The sequence below is a fragment of the Rhipicephalus microplus genome, unplaced genomic scaffold (assembly GCF_043290135.1).
Source record: "Rhipicephalus microplus isolate Deutch F79 unplaced genomic scaffold, USDA_Rmic scaffold_134, whole genome shotgun sequence".
NCBI classification, from domain to species: domain Eukaryota; kingdom Metazoa; phylum Arthropoda; class Arachnida; order Ixodida; family Ixodidae; genus Rhipicephalus; species Rhipicephalus microplus.
In genome coordinates, this window is record NW_027464706.1 from 185,001 (window position 1) to 193,377 (window position 8,377).

The window sequence follows — 8,377 nt, forward strand, 5'->3', positions numbered from 1 at the left end:
TTTTTGCGCCGCCCCGGCTGACGCGGTTTTTGCGCCGCCCCGGCTGACGCGGTTTTCGCGCCGCCCCGGCTGACGCGGTTTTCGCGCCGCCCCGGCTGACGCGGTTCGGACTTTGCACTTTTTGGCTGTGCCTGGCTGGCGGCCCACTCACTCGATCGCCAGGTCTGTTTGCCCCGGTGGTTCCACCGCCAGGCTTAAGCGCGAACTTTTTTTGTTTGTTTTCTTTTGATTAAGCGCAAGCTTTTTTCTTTGTTTTCTTTTGATTAAGCGCGGGCTTTTTTCTTTGTTTTTTTTTTTTATTTCGCCCCGGCAGACGCGGTTTTTGCGCCGCCCCGGCTGACGCGGTTTTTGCCGCCCCGGCTGACGCAGTTCGGACTTAGCACTTTTCGGCTGTGCCTGGCTGGCGGCCCACTCACTCGATCGCCATGTCTGTTTGCCACAGTTTTCCCGGTGGTGCCGCACCCGGGCTCGCCCCGGCTGACGCAGTTTTCGCGCCGCCCCGGCTGACGCGGTTTCGTGCCGCCCCGGCAGACGCGGTTTTCGCGCCGCCCCGGCTGACGCGGTTTTTGCGTCGCCCCGGCTGACACGGTTCGGACTTTGCACTTTTCGGCTGTGCCTGGCTGGCGGCCCACTCACTCGATCGCCATGTCTGTTTGCCACAGTTTTCCCGGTGGTGCCGCACCCGGGCTCGCCCCGGCTGACGCAGTTTTCGCGCCGCCCCGGCTGACGCGGTTTCGTGCCGCCCCGGCAGACGCGGTTTTCGCGCCGCCCCGGCTGACGCGGTTTCGTGCCGCCCCGGCAGACGCAGTTCGGACTTAGCACTTTTCGGCTGTGCCTGGCTGGCGGCCCACTCACTCGATCGCCATGTCTGTTTGCCACAGTTTTCCCGGTGGTGCCGCACCCGGGCTCGCCCCGGCTGACGCAGTTTTCGCGCCGCCCCGGCTGACGCGGTTTCGTGCCGCCCCGGCAGACGCGGTTTTCGCGCCGCCCCGGCTGACGCGGTTTCGTGCCGCCCCGGCAGACGCAGTTCGGACTTAGCACTTTTCGGCTGTGCCTGGCTGGCGGCCCACTCACTCAATCGCCATGTCTGTTTGCCACAGTTTTCCCGGTGGTGCCGCACCCGGGCTCGCCCCGGCTGACGCAGTTTTCGCGCCGCCCCGGCTGACGCGGTTTCGTGCCGCCCCGGCAGACGCGGTTTTCGCGCCGCCCCGGCTGACGCGGTTTCGTGCCGCCCCGGCAGACGCAGTTCGGACTTAGCACTTTTCGGCTGTGCCTGGCTGGCGGCCCACTCACTCGATCGCCATGTCTGTTTGCCACAGTTTTCCCGGTGGTGCCGCACCCGGGCTCGCCCCGGCAGACGCGTTTTTTTTTTTCTTTCGCCCCGGCTGACGCAGTTTTCGCGCCGCCCCGGCTGACGCGGTTTCGTGCCGCCCCGGCAGACGCGGTTTTTTGCGCCGCCCCGGCTGACGCGGTTTTTGCCGCCCCGGCTGACGCAGTTCGGACTTAGCACTTTTCGGCTGTGCCTGGCTGGCGGCCCACTCACTCGATCGCCATGTCTGTTTGCCACAGTTTTCCCGGTGGTGCCGCACCCGGGCTCGCCCCGGCTGACGCAGTTTTCGCGCCGCCCCGGCTGACGCGGTTTCGTGCCGCCCCGGCAGACGCGGTTTTCGCGCCGCCCCGGCTGACGCGGTTTCGTGCCGCCCCGGCAGACGCAGTTCGGACTTAGCACTTTTCGGCTGTGCCTGGCTGGCGGCCCACTCACTCGATCGCCATGTCTGTTTGCCACAGTTTTCCCGGTGGTGCCGCACCCGGGCTCGCCCCGGCTGACGCAGTTTTCGCGCCGCCCCGGCTGACGCGGTTTCGTGCCGCCCCGGCAGACGCGGTTTTCGCGCCGCCCCGGCTGACGCGGTTTCGTGCCGCCCCGGCAGACGCAGTTCGGACTTAGCACTTTTCGGCTGTGCCTGGCTGGCGGCCCACTCACTCGATCGCCATGTCTGTTTGCCACAGTTTTCCCGGTGGTGCCGCACCCGGGCTCGCCCCGGCAGACGCGTTTTTTTTTTTCTTTCGCCCCGGCTGACGCAGTTTTCGCGCCGCCCCGGCTGACGCGGTTTCGTGCCGCCCCGGCAGACGCGGTTTTTTTGCACCGCCCCGGCTGACGCGGTTTTTGCCGCCCCGGCTGACGCAGTTCGGACTTGGCACTTTTTGGCTGAGCCTGGCTGGTGGCCCACTCACTCGATCGCCATGTCTGTTAGCCACAGTTTTCCCGGTGGTGCCGCACCCGGGCTCGCCCCGGCTGACGCAGTTTTCGCGCCGCCCCGGCAGACGCGGTTTTCGCGCCGCCCCGGCTGACGCGGTTTTTGCCGCCCCGGCTGACGCAGTTCGGACTTGGCACTTTTTGGGCTGAGCCTGGCTGGCGGCCCACTCACTCGATCGCCATGTCTGTTTGCCACAGTCTTCCCGGTGGTGCCGCACCCGGGCTCGCCCCGGCAGACGCGTTTTTTTTTTCTTTCGCCCCGGCAGACGTGGTTCCCCCCCCCCCCCCTTTTCGCTCGCCCCGGCTGACGAGGTTTTCGCGCCGCCCCGGCTGACGCAGTTTTCGCGCCGCCCCGGCTGACGCGGTTTCGTGCCGCCCCGGCTGACGCGGTTTTCGCGCCGCCCCGGCTGACGCGGTTTTTGCGTCGCCCCGGCTGACACGGTTCGGACTTTGCACTTTTCGGCTGTGCCTGGCTGGCGGCCCACTCACTCGATCGCCATGTCTGTTTGCCACAGTTTTCCCGGTGGTGCCGCACCCGGGCTCGCCCCGGCTGACGCAGTTTTCGCGCCGCCCCGGCTGACGCGGTTTCGTGCCGCCCCGGCAGACGCGGTTTTCGCGCCGCCCCGGCTGACGCGGTTTCGTGCCGCCCCGGCAGACGCAGTTCGGACTTAGCACTTTTCGGCTGTGCCTGGCTGGCGGCCCACTCACTCGATCGCCATGTCTGTTTGCCACAGTTTTCCCGGTGGTGCCGCACCCGGGCTCGCCCCGGCTGACGCAGTTTTCGCGCCGCCCCGGCTGACGCGGTTTCGTGCCGCCCCGGCAGACGCGGTTTTTTGCGCCGCCCCGGCTGACGCGGTTTCGTGCCGCCCCGGCTGACGCAGTTCGGACTTAGCACTTTTCGGCTGTGCCTGGCTGGCGGCCCACTCACTCGATCGCCATGTCTGTTTGCCACAGTTTTCCCGGTGGTGCCGCACCCGGGCTCGCCCCGGCAGACGCGTTTTTTTTTTTTCTTTCGCCCCGGCTGACGCAGTTTTCGCGCCGCCCCGGCTGACGCGGTTTCGTGCCGCCCCGGCAGACGCGGTTTTTTGCGCCGCCCCGGCTGACGCGGTTTTTGCCGCCCCGGCTGACGCAGTTCGGACTTAGCACTTTTCGGCTGTGCCTGGCTGGCGGCCCACTCACTCGATCGCCATGTCTGTTTGCCACAGTTTTCCCGGTGGTGCCGCACCCGGGCTCGCCCCGGCTGACGCAGTTTTCGCGCCGCCCCGGCTGACGCGGTTTCGTGCCGCCCCGGCAGACGCGGTTTTCGCGCCGCCCCGGCTGACGCGGTTTCGTGCCGCCCCGGCAGACGCAGTTCGGACTTAGCACTTTTCGGCTGTGCCTGGCTGGCGGCCCACTCACTCGATCGCCATGTCTGTTTGCCACAGTTTTCCCGGTGGTGCCGCACCCGGGCTCGCCCCGGCTGACGCAGTTTTCGCGCCGCCCCGGCTGACGCGGTTTCGTGCCGCCCCGGCAGACGCGGTTTTCGCGCCGCCCCGGCTGACGCGGTTTCGTGCCGCCCCGGCAGACGCAGTTCGGACTTAGCACTTTTCGGCTGTGCCTGGCTGGCGGCCCACTCACTCGATCGCCATGTCTGTTTGCCACAGTTTTCCCGGTGGTGCCGCACCCGGGCTCGCCCCGGCAGACGCAGTTTTCGCGCCGCCCCGGCAGACGCGGTTTTCGCGCCGCCCCGGCTGACGCGGTTTTTGCCGCCCCGGCTGACGCAGTTCGGACTTGGCACTTTTTGGGCTGAGCCTGGCTGGCGGCCCACTCACTCGATCGCCATGTCTGTTTGCCACAGTCTTCCCGGTGGTGCCGCACCCGGGCTCGCCCCGGCAGACGCGTTTTTTTTTCTTTCGCCCCGGCAGACGTGGTTCCCCCCCCCCCCTTTTCGCTCGCCCCGGCTGACGAGGTTTTCGCGCCGCCCCGGCTGACGCAGTTTTCGCGCCGCCCCGGCTGACGCGGTTTCGTGCCGCCCCGGCTGACGCGGTTTTCGCGCCGCCCCGGCTGACGCGGTTTTTGCGTCGCCCCGGCTGACACGGTTCGGACTTTGCACTTTTCGGCTGTGCCTGGCTGGCGGCCCACTCACTCGATCGCCATGTCTGTTTGCCACAGTTTTCCCGGTGGTGCCGCACCCGGGCTTGCCCCGGCAGACGCGTTTTTTTTTTTTCTTTTCGCCCCGGCTGACGCAGTTTTCGCCCCGCCCCGGCTGACGCGGTTTCGTGCCGCCCCGGCAGACGCGGTTTTTTGCGCCGCCCCGGCTGACGCGGTTTTTGCCGCCCCGGCTGACGCAGTTCGGACTTTGCACTTTTTGGCTGAGCCTGGCTGGCGGCCCACTCACTCGATCGCCATGTCTGTTTGCCACAGTTTTCCCGGTGGTGCCGCACCCGGGCTCGCCCCGGCAGACGCGTTTTTTTTTTTCCTTCGCCCCGGCAGACGTGGTTCCCCCCCCCCCCTCCGTCTTTCTTTTTGTTTTTTTTTTCGCCGCGGCTGAAGTGGATTTTTCGGTGCCTCGACGCCCCGGTAGTCGCGGTTTTTCCGTTTCCGCACGGCCCCGGCTGACGCTGCTCGGTCACAGTCGCCTTTTGTGAGGATTGCAGACTTCTTGAGCGCGGGTGTTTTTTTTTTGTTGTTGTTGTTGTTTTATTACGCATTCGCTCCAGCAGACGCTGTTTAGACTTTTTGTTTCCTCTTTTATCCTGCGACGAGGTGACGAGGTTTATTCGGTGCCCCGCCGCCCCGGCTGAAGTGATTTTTCCTGTCCCGTGCCGCCCCGGCTGACGCGGTTGGGACTTCGCGTTTGTTCGGCCGCCACGGGTTTTGGCGCACTCGCTCGGTTGCTTGTTGTTGCCACTTGTTGCGAACCCAGGTTTCTTGAGCGAGCGCGGGCGTTTTTTCTTCCTTTCTTTCTTTGTTCTATGTGTTAGCGAATCGGCCTTTAATATCACACGAGGACTCACAACCAACAATTTTCAGTTTGAAGTGTAAAAAATCTGCAGGTGTTGACGTAACTGACTTGCCCCGTACCCTTGAGTACATCCATGAAGTTCTCGTAGTACTACTAAATCGCATTATTCCAAGTGGAGAAATTCCCATAAACTTGCAAACCTCTACACGAAAATCGGTGCGCGTGATAAAGTTGAAAATTATCGTCCGATATCAAATGTGCCTTCTATAACACAAATTCTAGGAAAAAAAAAAAAAACACTTGTTCGCCGTTCTCTGCGCCGTGACTGGCAGCACTCCGGCGAAGCGAAACGGGGTCGATTCGAGCACGATATCGGCGTCTTTCGACGTGCTCGCCGGCGACCGTCGCACGAGTACGTCGCACGAGCGCGTCTGCCGGGGCGCCGTTTGCGAAGCCGACGCAAAAGTGGGAACCGCCGCTCGGATGATCGCCGCTTTCGGCAGAGTGAGTGTTGGCACTCCGGGGAAGCGAAACAGCGTGAATGCGCCCACGAAATCGGCGTATTTTGAAGTGCCCGCCGGCGACCGTCGCACGAGTACGGTAAACCGCGTCAGCCGGGGCGTAGTTCGGGACGCCGACGAAAAAGTGGGAAGCGCAACTCGGATCTTCGCCGTTTTTGCAGGAGTGAGTGGCGGCCCTCCTGCGAGACCAAGAAGCATCGATTCGTGCACGAATTCGGCGCCTTTCGACGTGATCGCCGGCGACCGTCGCTCGAGTAGGGCAAACCGCGTCTGCCGGGGCGGGCTTCGGGACGCCGATGCGAAAGTGGGAAACGCTGCTCGGATGTTCGCCGTTTTTGGCCGAGTGAGTGCTGGCACTCGGGCGAAGCCAAACGGGGCCGATTACGGCACGATATCGGCGTCTTTCGACGTGCCCGGCGGCGACCGTCGCACGAGTACGGTAAACCGCGTCAGCCCGGGCGGAGTTCGGGACGCCGATGCGAAAGTGGAGAACGCCGCTCGGATCTTCGCCGTTTTTGGAGGAGTGAGTGGCGGCACTCCGGAGAAGCCAAGGAGCGCCAATTAGCGCACGATATCGGCGTCTTTCGACGCGCTCGCCGGCGACCGTCGAACGAGTAGGGCAAACCGCGTCTGCCGGGGCGGGGTTTACGACGCCGACGCAAAAGTGGGAACCGCCGCTCGGATGTTGGCCGTTTTTGGCAGAGTGAGTGCTGGCACACCGGCGACGCGAAAGAGCGCGAAAGCGCCCACGAAAGTGGCGTATTTGGACGTGCTTGACGGCGACCGCTGCAGGAGTACGAAAAACCACGTCAGCCGGGGCGAGCGACCCACGGCGGTCTGGGTGCTTATCGCTGCTATTATAGGGGCACCCCGGCAGACGCAGAAAAAAAAAATTTTTTTTCGACCTTCTTTTTTGCTGGTCGAGCTCGGGTAACCCAGGTCGCAATGGGAGCCGCGCACGAAAGCGGCGTCGCGAGACGCGTTCGCGGTCGCTAGTCGCACGAGCTCGGCAACCGCGTCAGCCGGCGCGGAGTTCGGGATGCCGACGGCTAAGTGGGTACCGCTGCTCGGATGTTCGCCGTTTTTGGCCGAGTGAGTGCTGGCACTCCGGCGAAGCGAAACGGGGCCGATTCGGGCACGATATCGGCGTATTTCGACGTGCTCGCCGGCGACCGTCGCACGAGTACGGCAAAGCGCGTCTGCCGGGGCGAGGTTTGCGATGCCGACGAAAAAGTGGGAAGCGCCGCTCGGATCTTCGCCGTTTTTGCAGGAGTGAGTGGCGGCCCTCCTGCGAGACCAAGAAGCATCGACTCGCGCACGATATCGGTGTCTTTCGACGTGCCCGCCGGCCACCGCCGCACGAGTACGGCAAACCGCGTATGCCGGGGCGGGGTTGGCGACGCCGACGCAAAAGTGGGAACCGCCACTAGGATGTTCGCCGTTTTTGGCAGAGTGAGTGCTGGCACACCGGCGACGCGAAAGAGCGCGAAAGCGCCCACGAAAGTGGCGTATTTGGACGTGCTTGACGGCGACCGCTGCAGGAGTACGAAAAACCACGTCAGCCGGGGCGAGCGACCCACGGCGGTCTGGGTGCTTATCGCTGCTATTATAGGGGCACCCCGGCAGACGCAGAAAAAAAAAATTTTTTTTCGACCTTCTTTTTTGCTGGTCGAGCTCGGGTAACCCAGGTCGCAATGGGAGCCGCGCACGAAAGCGGCGTCGCGAGACGCGTTCGCGGTCGCTAGTCGCACGAGCTCGGCAACCGCGTCAGCCGGCGCGGAGTTCGGGATGCCGACGGCTAAGTGGGTACCGCTGCTCGGATGTTCGCCGTTTTTGGCCGAGTGAGTGCTGGCACTCCGGCGAAGCGAAACGGGGCCGATTCGGGCACGATATCGGCGTATTTCGACGTGCTCGCCGGCGACCGTCGCACGAGTACGGCAAAGCGCGTCTGCCGGGGCGAGGTTTGCGATGCCGACGAAAAAGTGGGAAGCGCCGCTCGGATCTTCGCCGTTTTTGCAGGAGTGAGTGGCGGCCCTCCTGCGAGACCAAGAAGCATCGACTCGCGCACGATATCGGTGTCTTTCGACGTGCCCGCCGGCCACCGCCGCACGAGTACGGCAAACCGCGTATGCCGGGGCGGGGTTGGCGACGCCGACGCAAAAGTGGGAACCGCCACTAGGATGTTCGCCGTTTTTGGCAGAGTGAGTGCTGGCACTCCGGCGAAGCGAAAGAGCGCGAATGCGCCCACGAAAGTGGCGTGTTTGGACGTGCTTGACGACGACCACCGCAGGAAAACGAAAAACCACGTCAGCCGGGGCGAGCGACCCATGGCGGTCTGGGTGCTTATCGCTGCTATTATAGGGGCACCCCGGCAGACGCAAAAAAAAAAAAATTTTTTTTCGACATTCTTTCTTGCTCGTCGACCTCGGGTGACCCAGGTCGCAGTGGGAGCCGCGCACGAAAGCGGCGTCGCGAGACGGCTTCGCGGTCGCTAGTCGCACGAGCTCGGCAACCGCGTCTGCCGGGGCGGAGTTCGGGACGCCGACGGCTAAGTGGGAACCGCCGCTCGGATGTTCGCCGTTTGTGGCCGAGTGAGTGCTGGCACTCCGGCGAAGCCAAACGGGGCCGATTCCGGCACGATATCGGCGTCTTTCTACG